Genomic DNA, 15,512 nt, shown 5'->3' with positions numbered 1-15,512 from the left:
AATCTCAAGTAAAATTGGCAAAGTTTCTGTTTTGCTTTAAAGGAGTGGGTGGCAGCCAAGAATTCAAAGACTGTCCATATGCTTTGAAGTCACTGTCATGATTTGTGCTAAAGTACCATTGGATTTGTCTGCCATTGCTTTAATGCCTTTGCTTTACCATTTGTGCAAGCATCAGTACAGCAAAAAGATGGAAAGTATTTAGTGCCGTTGTGAACAACAGCTTGGGTCTTACCGACCTCTTGGAAGTTTCAGGAAACTGTAGAGGTCCATGAACCATGTTTTTAAGAACTATAAACTGGAGAGTTTTGTATATTCTTTCTGGATGATATATTTACCACTCTTCATGATTATATTTTGAGAAAAATGAAATTGAAAATAACTCTTTTTTAAAGAACTGGCACACACGATGGCTTTCCCTGGCTCATCAGAAATTACAAACTTGATGCTTTATAGATATTCCTTAAATAAAATCTTTAGGGCTGTGGTGTTAGAGTGATTGACAGTGTGTTTCAAAACACTCTCCTTCACATCATCTGAGAAACATGTAAGCCCCTTTACTCTTTGGATTGCTGTAACTGAACACATTTCTTTCACAAGTGTATGTTTGCTGTAGGACATATGTTTGCAGAAAAAATATATAAGGATAGAAAAACAAATTTTGATGGTATTAACGTGTGAGTTACATTAGTAAACAGACAATATTCCTTATTTTGTTCCCTCCTGTTTTGAGAGTAAGGCTTAAATGAGAGTTCTCTTTTTCTCCGTAAGTATCACAGACAATCCATGCCTCTGTCATAAAGAAGTCTATATTTAGGCTTGGTGGCTCTTGTCAGTAATCCAGGCTTTTGGAAGACTTTGGCAGAGAATAGTTGTGAGTTCAAAGCCTGTGCTACATAGTGTGTTCCTGGCAGCCAGCTAACCTGCAATAATTGAGATTTTGTATCACAAAACAAAATGACAGAAAGCAACTGTTATTTACTGCATGTATGTGTATATAAAATTTATGTGTTCAGCATTATTCACTATTGTGAGCAAGTGTGTTATAAACTTATTAAACAAAGGAAAAGTTAACATTGGTATGGTGTAAACATTTATATTGCTGAGTTCTTGATCAGTGTGATCTGAATATTCAGAAAGACATCAAGAGGGGTTTATTTTTTGTTTTTGAGGCAGACTTTCATTATGTAACCCAGGCCGACCTCAGATTTGTCATCATTCTGCCTCAGCTTTTGGAATACTGGGGTTTTAAGAATGCACAACCTCCAGATGCTGATGGCACATGTCTTTAATCCCAGCACTATGGAGGCAGAGGCAGGTGGATGGATCTCTTGAGTTCAGGCCAGCATGGTCTGCAGAGTGAGTTCCAGGTCAGGCTCCAAAGCTACACAGAAAAACCTATCTTGAAAAACAAGAAATAAAAATGCAAACCATATTCATGAGATTTAAAACAAACCACTAATGTTGATAGACAAAGAACATGTAGACATACTTTATCTGAGGGCCAGCGATGTATTTGATAAAGATAAAAATCTCAATATCCTCAGATATTAGGCAATTGGATCAGACATAATGTCAGTTTAATGTCAAGTATTTGTTGATCATTGAATGCTTCAATCAAGTACTGTATGCAATAGTACAAATCAATCAATGATTCACTGATATTGAGGGGAAAAGATCTCTCTTCTGGCCAAAGTTTCTTTTTTGTTTGGTGTGTGTGGTTTTTTTTATGTAAAAATGTTCATTGTAACTAAATGAGGGCTTTTAAAATACTTATTTTATATGGAGAAATGCTTGCCTGAATGTGTATGTATGTGTGCAGTATGGGTGCCTGGTACCTGTGGAGTCCCTAAGATCACTGTGGAACTGGGTTACAGACTGTTGTGATCCACTGTGTGAGTGCTGGGAAGGCCCTCAAAAGAGCAGCAAGCACTTAACTACTGAGCACTCCTGCTCCAGCTCCTAGATAAGGGTTTGTATTCAGTATACTTATTTGGTATCTTTTATGAACTATAAAACCTATCCTCAAAATTTAAAAAGAAAACATTGAGTTTTCTGTCCTTTGTAATCTCAGCAGGCACCTAACCTACTCAGCAGTGGTTATTATCAAATATTTTTTAAGAACACTGTTATTGCTGTTATGTTGTTGTTGTTGTTGTTGTTACTACTGCTGTTTTTAAATATATACAATCCCTAGAGACAAAGAAAGTAATAGAGAAGGCCAGAGAGATGCCTCAGTGGTGTTCACTTCCTGCTCTTGTGGAAGATCCTAATTTGGTTCCCAAGACCTACATTGGGATGCCCACAGCCACCTGTTATTCTCTCTCTAAGAGATACAACACCCTGGACTCCAAGGCATTTGCATGTACATGTGCTCATAGACATATAACTTAAAATAAAAGCTTTCTTTTTAAAAATCACCCTAAGAAAATTTTAAATTGTTGTTTTTATAAATACTAAGTTTGAGCCATATAAAAATGACCATTTTTGAAGGTCAAGAGGAGTGGGCATTTTGACACTTCCATATGATTCAGCCTAACAGAAGATTGAGCCTTTTTGGATTTGTTTTCTTATCCATCCTTATGAAAATAAGCATTGGGCCATAGTCAACATCCCTCTAAAGGCATCTATAACAGAATATTCCTGAATATGTTTAATATTTTACACACCAGAAAGCATCATGGGTGCTAGTAAAATGTCACATTCTCAAACTAGTGGGTATGGGATTATTTCAGTGAAAATGTGTCCATTAAAAGCCAGTAAAAGGGCTGGAGAGATGGCTCAGCGGTTAAGAGCATTGCCTGCTTTTTCAAAGGTCCTGAGTTCAATTCCCAGCAGTCACATGGTGGCTCACAACCATCTGTCTGGTGCCCTCTTTGGCCTGCAGGCACACACACAGACAGAATATTGTATACATAATAAATAAATACATATTTTTTAAAAAAGCCAGTGAGAAGTTTAGTGAATGTGGACACTGAATGTATATGGTCTAAACTTGCTGTACTGAGGCTTCTGGGCTTCTTTCAGTACCAAATCAGCAAGCCAGGATCCTGAAATGGGAACAGGCAAATGTTTCCACAGGTAATGTTCTAAGTTTTGCTGGACTCTGGAGAAAGCTCTGGATACATTGCTGCTAGCTTTTGTTTCACTGTTGGCTCGCGTCTTCCCCAAAATCTTCTAACCTGAAACAGTAGTTGCAGAGGTTAACACAAGCCAGATTAGTTTATTATCCATTTCCACATTTTTATTAAGTGGCTTCTGGTGTAGTACAAGTCTTCAGAGTAGAACTATCTGATGTCCTTTGGCATGCAGTTGTTGCTCCAGCAACCATCAGAGACTGACCCAGACAGCCGCAGGTTCTTCCCCACAGAGGCCACTGCTTGCATGTCTACTTTCCACTGGATAACATGGCCTTGAGAGAAACTGAGATGTGTGATGACTGCCACTCAGTGGAAGTTGATTTTATGTATTAATTGTTCCTAAGTGACAGAAGAAACTAGCATTTAAAAATCCATTAGTTAAAAGTAATACGATGGGGACAGTTTTAAAGAGCATTCAAGGGTGTGTGTGTGTGTGTGTGTGTGTGTGTGTGTGTGTGTGTGTGTGTGTGTTCATTCATGTTCATGCATCCTGTGTTAAAGACCAAGTGCTTAATTTTCCCCAATCTACCTCTAAGGTATGGCAGCTGTTCTAAGTCTTGTCAGGAGTCAAATGAGGTCATGTGTAGTCAGATTTTTCTTCAGGCTGCCAGCTCACAAATAAGACACAAAGACATTATTAATTATGAAAGCTCAGCGTTAGCTTACAATTGCCCCACTAGCTCTTATAACTTAACTTGCTCTTATTAATTTATGTTTTACCATGAGGCTTTTTATCTTTTTTTCATTCTGTATGTCCGACTTCCTCTGTGTTTTCTTAGCATGTCCTCTGCACCTTATCTCCTCCTACTTCCTCTCTCTGCCCAGAAGTCCTGCCTATACCTCTGCCTAGCTAATGGCTATTCAGCTCTGTATTGAACCAATCACAGCAATATATATTCACACTGTGTACAAAAGGATTATTCCACAACAGTCATGCCTGGGACAATGATCATTGTTGTCTAATTTTGTAGGGACTTGACAACAGGTATCAGTTTATTGTAGTTTGGGAAGTCCTGGGCTTCCGAAGAAACTGTAGCTAACCATGAACAACTTTAGTTACCAAATGGAAAGATAAGAGTTAAAGATAGAAAATCTGTTTTAGAATCATTTTCATTTTGTTTCATTTTATTTTTTCAAGATGGGATTTCTCCACATTCCTGGCTGTCCTGGAACTTGCTGCATAGACCACACTGGCCTTGTACTCAGAGATCCGCCAGGCTCAGCCTCCCATTTAAAGATATGCGCCACCACTACCCAGTGGCTAGGATCATTTCTTATTTGGTTGGGATCTAAGTTTTGTTTGTTTGAGGTTTTAAAAATTGTACATATTAAGTAATTTGGTTTTGTTTCATTATGTTATTTCACAGTCATACCCTAAAATGTTTTCTTATCCAGTTGGACTGAATGGACCTAAAATTACCTCATTTCCTCAGAGTAAATGCAGTTAATCTTACTTATTTCTAGGCTTTTAAGGACATTTCCAAAGAAATACTTGCCTGAAGATTTAATTAGTAAAGTGCCATTTGTGGAAGGAGTGTTTCATGCTCATAAAGTACAGGAGCTCATTTCTGCTCTTCTGAGGAAAAGCAGATTGTCTCCCTGTCAGACGTGTAAGATTTGGTGGCGTTCTGCTGAGGTGTTTAGGAAGCTCATGTCTGTGTTCTGGGAACATGACTGTTGTCATTTCAGCTACATCAGGTCTGTTTCAAGTGGTGGTATACATAGAACATTCCTCTGTCTTCCTCAGAAAACTGTTCTTAAGCTAACTGCTGTAAAAATCATGTGTGCCTTTTATTTTATTTTAAATGAGAATTATTACAAACTTTAAATTTATGCAGAAAACAAAACATCTATAAAGTACCTAGCACATAACTGGCATCTAATAAACTAGCCATCTTCCTTTTAGGTAGCCTTTATATGCTCTCATATCCACTGAAGAACCTGTCCATTTGGCTAACCTCGCTTGGCCATTTTGCCTCTCTCTAAGATATGTCTTAACCATCCATTACCTCCCTTGTATCCATATAAAATCTTACTTCCAGCCAGGCAGTGGTCGCGCATGCTTTAAAGAGGCAGGCGATCTCTGAGTTTAAGGCCTGCCTGGTCTATAGCGTGAGTTCCAGGACAGCTAGGACACAGAAACCTTGTCTCAAACCACAGTGGGATGGGAGTCGTCTTAGTCTTCCGTATGATGTTTCTGTTTTTCATGGTGTTTATCATCCCCTCATTTATGCCAACACCAGGAAGCCAAAATCTTTTGGTTTGCTCACTAATATTACCAAGTTTTTAGAGTGGTTGGTGTTTGGCACATAGTAGGTACTTATACCTGTCTCTAAATGGATCCTGTTTTCCATGTTATAGAAAGGGAGCTTTGAAGAGTAATGCTGATTCTGATATCATGTTTGTAGTCCATTGGAACTACACATAAACCACTTCAAAACCCTCTTGACTTTGAAGTTGGTGTTCTTTTCATTAGCCTGTTGTTCTGGCCATTTAGCTTAAATATCAATTCAGCCCTCAGCATTTGATCACACTTGAAAAAATTAGCTGCCCTAGATATGATGAGCTGGTGTGTTTCTGAGTTACTGCTACTTTTCAAAGCATTGTGTTCTAAGCTAGTAGCTTGAAAACCCCTTTTTAAAGAATATTTATGGGGGCTGGAGAGATGGCTCAGAGGTTAAGAGCACTGACTGCTCTTCCGGAGGTCCTGAGTTTGATTCCCAGCAACCACATGGTGGCTCACAACCATCTGTAAAGAGATCTGGTGCCCTCTTCTGGCCTGAGGGCATACATGGAGGCTGAACACTGTGTATATAATAAATAAACAAATCTTTTTTAAAAAAAGAATATTAGCCGGGCGGTGGTGGCGCACGCCTTTAATCCCAGCACTCGGGAGGCAGAGGCAGGCAGATCTCTGTGAGTTCGAGGCCAGCCTGGTCTACAAGAGCTAGTTCCAGGACAGGAACCAAAAGCTACGGAGAAACCCTGTCTCAAAAAATAAAAAAAATAAAAAAAAGATAAAAAAAGAATATTTATGGTACTCAGACTCACTTTATGCTCTTAACAATAATTATATACATAAATAACTTGTGTCTGATTATGAGTCCTGTGATTATGTTGATGCCAATGCTGTCAAGACAGTGGGAAACCCTAGAAGTGGTAGAGTTGCAGCAGTTCTTCACAATAGGATTGGTGACAATCCAACCCATTCTAATCAGACTTAAGTAAAAATTGTCCAGTCCCGTCCTCATACTGTCACCTCCTAGCGTGTCAGACACATTCTTTATGAGGATTAGTTCAAAGAGCATAATGCCAGTTTAGGAAGTAAAGAGATGGAAGATTACCTTTAGTCATTTCCTACAACAAGTTTATTAATGAAAACACTAGGGGTCTAGAGAGATGGCTCAGCAGTTGAAAGCATGTACTGCTTGTAGGGAACCTAAGTTGATTCCCAACACCCACATTGACTACCTCTGACTCCAGCTCCAAGTGAGCCCCCACGCTCTTCCCACTATACATACAAAACAGAAATTTTAAAAAAGATATTCGCTCAACCACTTAAACCAACCAGGATCCTTTCTCCGTGGCAGCCTTGTGAGGCTGTTAAGAGCAGCCTCCTTGGGAATGTGTGTGCCATGTTGCCTACATGAGCTGTCGTCAGGAGCCTTGAAGACAAATTATCCCCGTGCTGTCCTCAGTCCAGGGTACATCTGCCTTTGGGAAGCCCAGGGCAGTGACCAGGGCTCACACTGGCCATCATCATGGCCATCCACATTTCATAATACCATTGTCTGGTTTACTTCCTGGATCGTCTAACTAGGAAATTGTAAGGGTGGATGTGTTGTTTTTTTTTTTTAATTTTTATTCAATCATGTAATTTAGCTTACCTTAAGTCAAATTATTACTTTTCAATATTTAAACGTAGAAGAATTTCATAGTTTCTAATATCCCACTAAAAGTGAATAATCTGTAACATCCTTTCATATCTTTTGCAAGCAGATCTCAGCAATAATGATTTTGAGTTTGTGGGTTTTTTATTGGATATTTTTATGGAGATTCGCCTACCTGCCTTCCGAGTGCTGGGATTAAAGGCATGCGCCACCACTTCCTGGCTGGATTTTTCATTATTTTTATTACCTTTATTTATTGGGGAGTTACTTACACATGTAGGGGTCAGAAGACAACTTCCAAGAGTTGCTTCTCTCCTTCCGCTGTGTGGTTCCCACAAATTGAACTCAAGTCATCAGGCTTGCCAGTGAGTAGTTCCTTTACCCACTAAGCCATCTTACCAGCCCTGTTTTTAATTTTATTGTCACTGTTAAATTTGTTTTTAATTTTATTGTTATTTTTTAACCTTACTGAAAATTTGAGTAATTTTCTACATAACCTCCCATCTCCTGTCTGCCACAGTTTCCTTTGTTTTTCCATGTCCACTCTGTGCATGTTTGGGGTTTTTTGTTTGTTTTTATTTTGTTTTGTTTTTTAATTTATTAGATATAATGTTCTGCCAGCATGTATGCCTGCAGGCCAGAAGAGGGCACCAAATCTCATTATGAATGGTTGTGAATTGAACTCAGGACCTCTGGAAAAGCAGCCAGTGCTATTTTTTTTAGAGATTTATTTATTTATTTATTTTATTATGTAGACAGTGTTCTGTCCACATGTATGCCTACAGGCCAGAAAAGGGCATGAGATCTCATTACAGATGGTAGTGAGCCACCTTGTGGTTGCTGGGAATTGAACTCAGAACCTCTGGAAGAGCAGCCAGTGCTCTTAACCTCCGAGCCATCTCTTCAGCCTGCATGTTTGGGTTTTAGCTAGGCTGTGATATTACGTATTTGTTGTTACCAAATCATTTCACTGCTCTAAACACCCCCTGTGTTCTCCTTCTTCATCCTTCCAACCCTGATCTATTTTTTTACTTTTTCTATCCTGTGGTGTTTGCCTTTCCCAGGATTGGAATCATTCAGTATGTCATTTTTTTTTCAATTTGGTTTTATGTCTACTTAAGTTCTTAGTGTCTTTGTATCCAAGTTTTGACTGTATAAATTTAAGTTATATAAAGTTTGTGTATAAGTTTTGATGCAGACATGAGTTTTCAGTTTTGAGAGGTATATACCAAGGAACTCAGTTGGTATCTTCGAAGTGCCCTCTAAAATGGCTGTGCCGGTGTGCACCTCACTAGCAGTCTTTATTGTTTACGTCTTTGCCAACATCTGTTTTGTCCGTGTTTGTGTGACAGTAGCTCACTACTCAGTGAATAGCAGGACCCAGGTGATGTTGATTTAGCTGCTTTTCACATACTCACCTGCCATCTGTATATTTAGTGAGGTGGCTATTCTCAACTTTGGGGGATTTTTGTTGGGGGAGGTTTTTGGTTTGGTTTAGTTTAGGGAATTTTGGGGGGGTTGTTTGTTTTCTGTTTTTGTTTTGTTTGTTTTGTTGAGACGGGGTTGAACTCTGTCGCCCAGGCTGGCCTTAGACTCAGGGCAGTCCACCTGCCTCAGCCTCTCAAGTGGTAGAATTACAGGTACAAGCTACTGTGCCCAGTTTTTTTTTTGTGATTAAATAATTGGGGTGTTTTCTTATTTTTGGGGTGAGAATTTTAAAGGAATTGTTGTGTTTTAAGCAGTCTTTATATTTTTTTTAGTATCAGTCTGGTTTCAGGTTTTTGCAAAGATTTTTCTTCCAGTGTATTGCTAGTCTTTTCATTTTTTCAAGTAAGTTTGATTCCCTTTGTAAGTGTATTTTAAGTTAATCAGAGACACTGTAAGGACTAGATGTGTAAAAAGAATCAATCAGGGTCATTCTTGGCTACATAGTTAGTCTAAAGCCAGCCTGAGATAGATGAAAACCCATCTCAAAAAAAAAAAAAAATGAAAAAAAGAAAGGAGGGAGGGAGGAAGAAAGGAAGAAAAAGAAAACACTTGACCCTGGAGTTTTCTGAAATTTTTCTTTCTAGTCATTCCAACACAGTGAGGAGACTTTTGATGATTAATGACCTCAGAGATGTGTGGCCACTCCCTTTGCTTATTGTATATAATGATTGAGCTTTTACTATTTTAATAGAATTTTGCATAAAATACTCTTAAGTTTGAATATGCGAAAAAATATTAAAAGCATAAATTTAAGCCAGGCAGTGGTGACACACACCTTTAATCCCAGTACTCAGGAGACAGAAGCAGGAGTTCAAGGCCAGCCTGGTCTTCAAAGCAAGCTGCAGGACAGCCAGGCTACACAGAGAAACCCTGTTTCACATTTTTTAAAAAAAAAAAAGCATAGATTTAAAATCATCAGTGTGAACTACCCAATAGCATCCCATTACAGTGTAAGTTGCCTAATAACTCAAAACAAATAGCTTTTGAAAACTAAGTCTACCTGACGTAAAAGTTTATGTAACATTCTCACTTTGACTCCTTTAATGCCTAACCAATAGGTTATCGCTTTCTGAACTTTGAAAGTCAACTGTTTAACCATTCTTGCTACATAATAAAGATCACTATTAGGTTTCTTTGAAATCTGATAATATCAAGATAATATCACACTAGTTTCACTAGTTAGAGATGTGGGTTGACACCTTGTTATCATTCTCCCTGTAGTTGTGCTTAGAAACAGGTTTTAGAGGATTGATTTGTTAGTTGTGGCTTGTTGCTGTTGTAGAACACTCGAAAGAATCAACTTAAAGAGGTATTCATTCTGTCTCACAGTTTAGGGAAAACATCCCATCGTGGTGGAGAGGGCGTAGTATTTGGGAGCATCTCTGGGCTGTGTTGGTAGAACATGCGGTGACTGGTTCATATTTCTTGGCAGCTGACCAAGAAGTAAAAGACTTCAGCCTCTAATCATGAGTTTAGCTTCTATGACCATATACCGTTGTGGGCCATGTCTAGAAAGTTTCATAACCTCCCAAACCAGTGTTTCCAGTTGAGGATCAAGTAAGTGTTCAAGCACATGAGATACGGGGAGCTTTGCACACTCAAACCATAATAAATGGTAAAATAGCAGGAAAATGTATTTGTATGTGGTTGTTTTAAACTGCAGGTTTGGACTCCCAGATAACTTAGGTGACTGCTTCCTTTCTTGGGGTGACCTGCTTGACTTACATACTTCTTTTTTTTTATTTTTATTTTTTTATTTTTTTTTTTGCTTTTCTATTTTCATAGCAGTGTACACTGTTGTTTTCCAATGATGTCTCACTGGATCTTTTAACCACACCTCAGGGTAGGCCCATGTGTGCAGGAATAGTTAGTTGACCAATGCAAAATGAACTCATTATTTGATATTTTTTGTCTCATTTTGCTTTGTTTGGGTTTTTGTTTTGTTTTGTTTTGTTTTTCGAGACAGGGTTTCTCTGTGGTTTTGGAGCCTGTCCTGGAACTAGCTCTTGTAGACCAGGCTGGTCTCGAACTCACAGGGATCCGCCTGCCTCTGCCTCCCGAGTGCTGGGATTAAAGGCGTGCGCCACCACCGCCCGGCTTTTGTTTGGGTTTTTTGTTTTTGTTTTTTGCTTTTGGTCCTTTTTTTGTATATTTTTATTTTCATATTTGTGGTTTGAGGGATATGTTTGTGTTTCTTGGTTTTGTTTTTGTCTTTTTTTGTTTTTGTTATTACTCTCTGAACTTTGAAAGTCAAAATTTGTTTTTAAGAGACAAAAAGAACTTAAAAAGTTGTAAATGGAGTTGATAGGAGAGACAGCAAGCACTTGGGAGACAGAGGCAGGTGGATCTCTTAGTTTGAGGCCAGCCTGGACTACAGAGTGAGTTCCAGGACAGCCAGGGCTACAGAGAAACCCTATCTCAACCACCCCCCCAAACAAACAAAACAACAAAAACCACTCATATAATTAAATCTACTCACTTCCATGGGAAATAAGCTCCTGTAATTAACTTGTCCAGTCACATGGTTACGAGATCAGTATCCAAGCTGCTTGACATTTAGAATCATTCTTTTCTACCTAAGTTTTATGTTCAAAGGACTGTTAACAAAATTTGTCAGAGTTATAACCAAAGCTAAGCCAAAGTCTAATGTGCGATCAGGATCGTTCCATCTGTCATCCTGTGGTGAACTACTTAAGTCAGGATTTGCAGTAGGGCACAGGGAACAAGCCAGGTCTTTAAGGGAAGTATAGGAGCATGCCCCCCCCCACCACCACCACCCAAGCTCTTCCTTCTTGGCAGCAGGAGGCTAAGAGCCAGTGTTTACTCACTTTCTAAATTTTTTTGTGGAAAGCTGGAAAACCAGATAGTGTTCAGCAGTTTTCAAACTTTAAACCTGCTCTGCAAGGCCGGAACCAGAAATGTCTCCAGGTCATTTCAGACTGCTTGTGTGAAGCCTCTTTTTGTAAATAGATCTAAATGCTGCAACTTGTAAGCCTCTGTTCTGTGACAAGGAACTTAAGCCAACTTCTAGTGACAGATTAATTGAATGCTGATGTGGTAAATATATAATTAAAAAGAACATTAAATGTCAAACTTTATCTCATAAAATAATTTAACATGTTTTGGCTATGTTATTACAATGCAAAAAGATCATGTGTGTTTACTATGTTAGAATTGATTCATATTTTGAGTCAGTATGGAATTTTGCAGTCTCAGATGGTGGCACTCTTACTATCCTTATCTAATGCATGCAGCCCTCTGCAGAACAGTATCACATGCTGAAGTTTGCATTTTATCTTGCTTTAAGTCAGTAGACATTACACAGCACCTACAAAAAAATGTTTCCTTCTCAATAGTCTTTAAAAGTATGGTGTCCTCAAATGCATCCAGAAACCTTGCCTTAGTTATTTGCCAAGCAAATTGGAGGCCTAGTTCCAGTGGCATGACTGAATGTAACTAGTCTCCAGTGTAGTTCAGGGCATTGATGAACACTCGCCCATTACCATAAGAAAGCAATGGACAGAACAAATACTTGGAGAGTTGGGGAGGGCTGTGTCGTTTGTGCATTCAGAAAGCTGCAAAAATTATAAGTACACATCTCCATCAGTATGAAGTGGACATTCATGGATAGCCTGCACCCAGACTAGGAAGCAGAATATTTACCCATACTACTTTCAATGCATTTGGCTTTCCATTTGGGAACCATTCCATTTATGGTATTGGAAGTTGAACAGTAACAGACACCACCAGGTTTTTAGCATGTTTGAATCAGCTCAGTCTAACAGTGTGTGAATCTACTTGAAGTGCAGCCCAACAGTGACCTTAGCTTTTCCGTTTTAGCCAGTTCTATTGAGTGTCTTTGTGATTTGAACTCCTATCCTGGAGATACCAGAGATTACAAATCTTTAGCTGTTGGCTGTTTGGATGCCCTCTGAAACACATATTAATGTCTAATGTGTATTGGTTTCATAAACATTTTTCTTAAACTAACTTAAAAAATAAATGATTTGCATATGTAAACATTCAGAGTAATTTTCATACTGACTATTGACTCCAGTGTAATAAGCCTTTCTGAAATAACTAATGAGAACTTGACTGGTAATATGTAAATAAATCAAATTAAATGTATAAAACCAAGCTGGCTTTAGCTTCAAAAGATTATCTTCTGTTAATTTTATAAATAGGAAGAAACTTTAAGTGTTTGGTTTTGATTTTTGACGTTTGGGTATTTGGGGGGGGGGTATCTGCTCATTTAAACTACCAATAGTTGCTAGGCTTGGTGGCACATGCTTTTCATTCCAATAGTTGGGAGGCCAAGGCAGACAGATCTTTGTGAGTTCCAGGCTCCAGGCCAACACAAGTCAAAACCACCAATATTAAGAACAAAATAGAAACTAGTTACAAATACAATTTTTAATTAACTTCTGGAAAAGACTTTCTGATCACTATTAATAAATTATTACCGCCAAGCTTGGTGGCACACACTTGTAATCCCAAGTTTCTGGAAGCAGACGCAGGACTTCATAGTTAGTCTTTGTCCCTAATTAACTAAATAAGATCATTACTAATTAAAGGAGTTGATTTTGAAAAAGAAATGAAAAAGAATAGCTTGAATTGTCTTTAAAATAAAGATAAGGGGTTTGGGTTTTTTTCTTGATTTTTTTTGTTTGTTTTTATTACACTATACATTTTTCTCTACTCCGCTCCCCTCCCTCCCCTCCTCTCCCCTTCTCCCTTCTCCTCTTGCCCCCGTGCTCCATTTACTCAGGAGAAGATACGGGGTTTTTTTCTTTTCCTGCTTATAGAGTATTATAAACTTTGATATGGGGGCTAGAGAAACGCCTGAAGTTAAGAAAGCATGCTGTTTGGGATATGGTGGTACATGCCTTTAATCCCAGTACTTGGGAGACAGAGGCAAGCTGATCTCTTGAGTTTGAGGCTAGCCTGGTCCACAGAGACAAGTCAGTCAGGGCTACACAGAGAAACCCTAACTGGAAAAAACAAAACTAAATAAATAAAAACAGCATACTTTTGTTATTGAAAACTGGAATTGAGTTCCCAGCACCCACATAGGACAGTTTATAACTGCCTATAACTCTAGCCCTAGAAGATCTGGTGCCCACTTTTGGTCCTTGTGGGCACCTGCATTAATGTGCACAGATACACACATATACATATAATTAAAAATAAAATATTCCTTAGATTTTTAGTCCGTAGCTTTGGGCCAGGACTTTTTTTTTTTCCTTCAAGACAGGGTTTCTCTGTATAACCTTGGGCACCTTCTCTGCCCACATAGTTGTAGTTAAAACTTAAAATCATGAGAATGGAGAGATGGTTCATTGGATAAGAGTACTTACTGCTCTTCCATAGGACCTAGCTAGGTTCCTTTTCTAGTTCCAAGTCATGTGGGTAGCTGCCATCTATAAGTGTGCTTTTAGGGAATCCAATACTCTTTTGCCTCTGTGGGCACCCATACAAATATGATGTTCATAAATTCACTTAGGCACGTACATATAAATAATATTTTTTTAATTTAAGATATAAGCAAAATATAATTACTCACTCCTGTAATTCCAGTACTCGAGTGAAGAGGCAAGTTTGAGGCCAGCCTGTTCTGCATAGCGAGTTCCAGGCCAATCAAGGCTTCATAGAAGTCTCTATTTTCTCTATTGGAAAAGAAAAAATTCAAGGGCCAGCAAGATGGCTTAGTAGATAGAGATACTTACCACCGAGTCTGACAGCCTACATTCTCTAACTGGGTCCCAAGTGGTGGAAGGCTCAAAGTCCTGTAGGTCAGGTTGTCTTTCTCTTTACTTGGCCACAGCAAGTTCACACGCATAAGTAAATTAATGTAATTTTTAAACTCTAGTCTTCACATTATTCAAATTACAGAAGTTTTAAATCTCCCATAATCTCATTTCTCAATTGTAACTAACTTTAGATTAAATTTTTAACTAACTTTAGATTAGATTCAGATTTTCTTATATAATAAACATACAAATGACAATATACTTCTATTTTGCTGTTTTGGTGTGTGTGTTTGTTCGTGCACATGTGCCACAGTGAGTGTGTTGAGGGCAGAGGACATCTTTGTAAAATCTGTTCTCTCCTTACACTTTTGTGTGGAATCTGGGGATCTGTGGGTTTAATATGACAGATGCCTAGCCATCCTAGAGTAAACAGGTTTGTTATAATGGATATCAACATCAGCTTGCATGGCAGGCACCTTTATCTGCCATCTTGCTGACCTTCTGTTCTTTTAACCTATCAATAATAATTGCCAGTTTTTAAGAGTTCTTTAGTTATTCCTGTGTTGACTGGATAATTCATTAACAATAAGATACCATCTTGACTCAATATTTTTTCTTGTCCATCTATCCCATTTACTTTATAAATCTCCAGGTATCCCCTTTTCTGGCAGAAGTTCAGAAAAGTATCCTCTCTTTTAATATCCCTGACACTAATGTTTTTTAGTGTGCAGAATGCTAATGAGGAGGATCTAAATGGATTGGACATGGCCTAAATTTTTTTCTACCAATTCCTTTTTTATAGTTAAAACATCCTAATTATGAAAGTTTGACTACTAATAAATTCTCTCTGGTTTTGGTTTGTTTGCTTATTTGTTTATTTGTTTTCCCATTAAGACTAGTGTCCTACACCTTTGTTTTGTAATGTCATGGTGGCTTCTATCAGACAGCAGTCAGGTCAAAGATACACTCAAAACAACACCTATGGGTCTGATTCATGGGTTATGCTTGTTTCCAGTTAATACTTACATTTAATTAATGAAAAAGTATTGAGCTCTTCCAAAAAAAAAAAAAAAATCCTAATCTGTGAGTGGAAATCTCCAAAGTAGATTTTTAAAGCAGTGAGGCTAATTTAACTGTTAGGTATTTGAAAACCAATAGTATACAAAGTAATTAAGATACATCCCAAAGCCAGGCGGTGGTGGGCTCACGCCTTTAATCCCAGCACTTGGGAGGCAGAGGCAGGCGGG

The 15,512-nt window shown here is 38.3% G+C and overlaps 1 protein-coding gene and 1 non-coding gene across 2 annotated transcripts in view; both read left to right on the top strand.

Annotated features, from left to right (window-relative positions):
• Nucleotides 1-15,512, top strand: part of Xpo7 (exportin 7) — an 87,015-nt gene that overhangs the window by 22,742 nt on the left and 48,761 nt on the right. The window lies entirely within an intron of this gene.
• On the top strand, nucleotides 6,686-6,815 carry LOC113457067. Its single transcript, XR_003377713.1, has one exon. It is a non-coding gene; the product is annotated as a small nucleolar RNA SNORA70 (small nucleolar RNA).

This window comes from Microtus ochrogaster, chromosome 17 (genome assembly GCF_000317375.1).
Source record: "Microtus ochrogaster isolate Prairie Vole_2 chromosome 17, MicOch1.0, whole genome shotgun sequence".
Taxonomy (NCBI): Eukaryota; Metazoa; Chordata; class Mammalia; order Rodentia; family Cricetidae; genus Microtus; species Microtus ochrogaster.
Note: the sequence above shows the minus strand (reverse complement) of the source record. Positions and strands in the feature narration are given on the sequence as shown.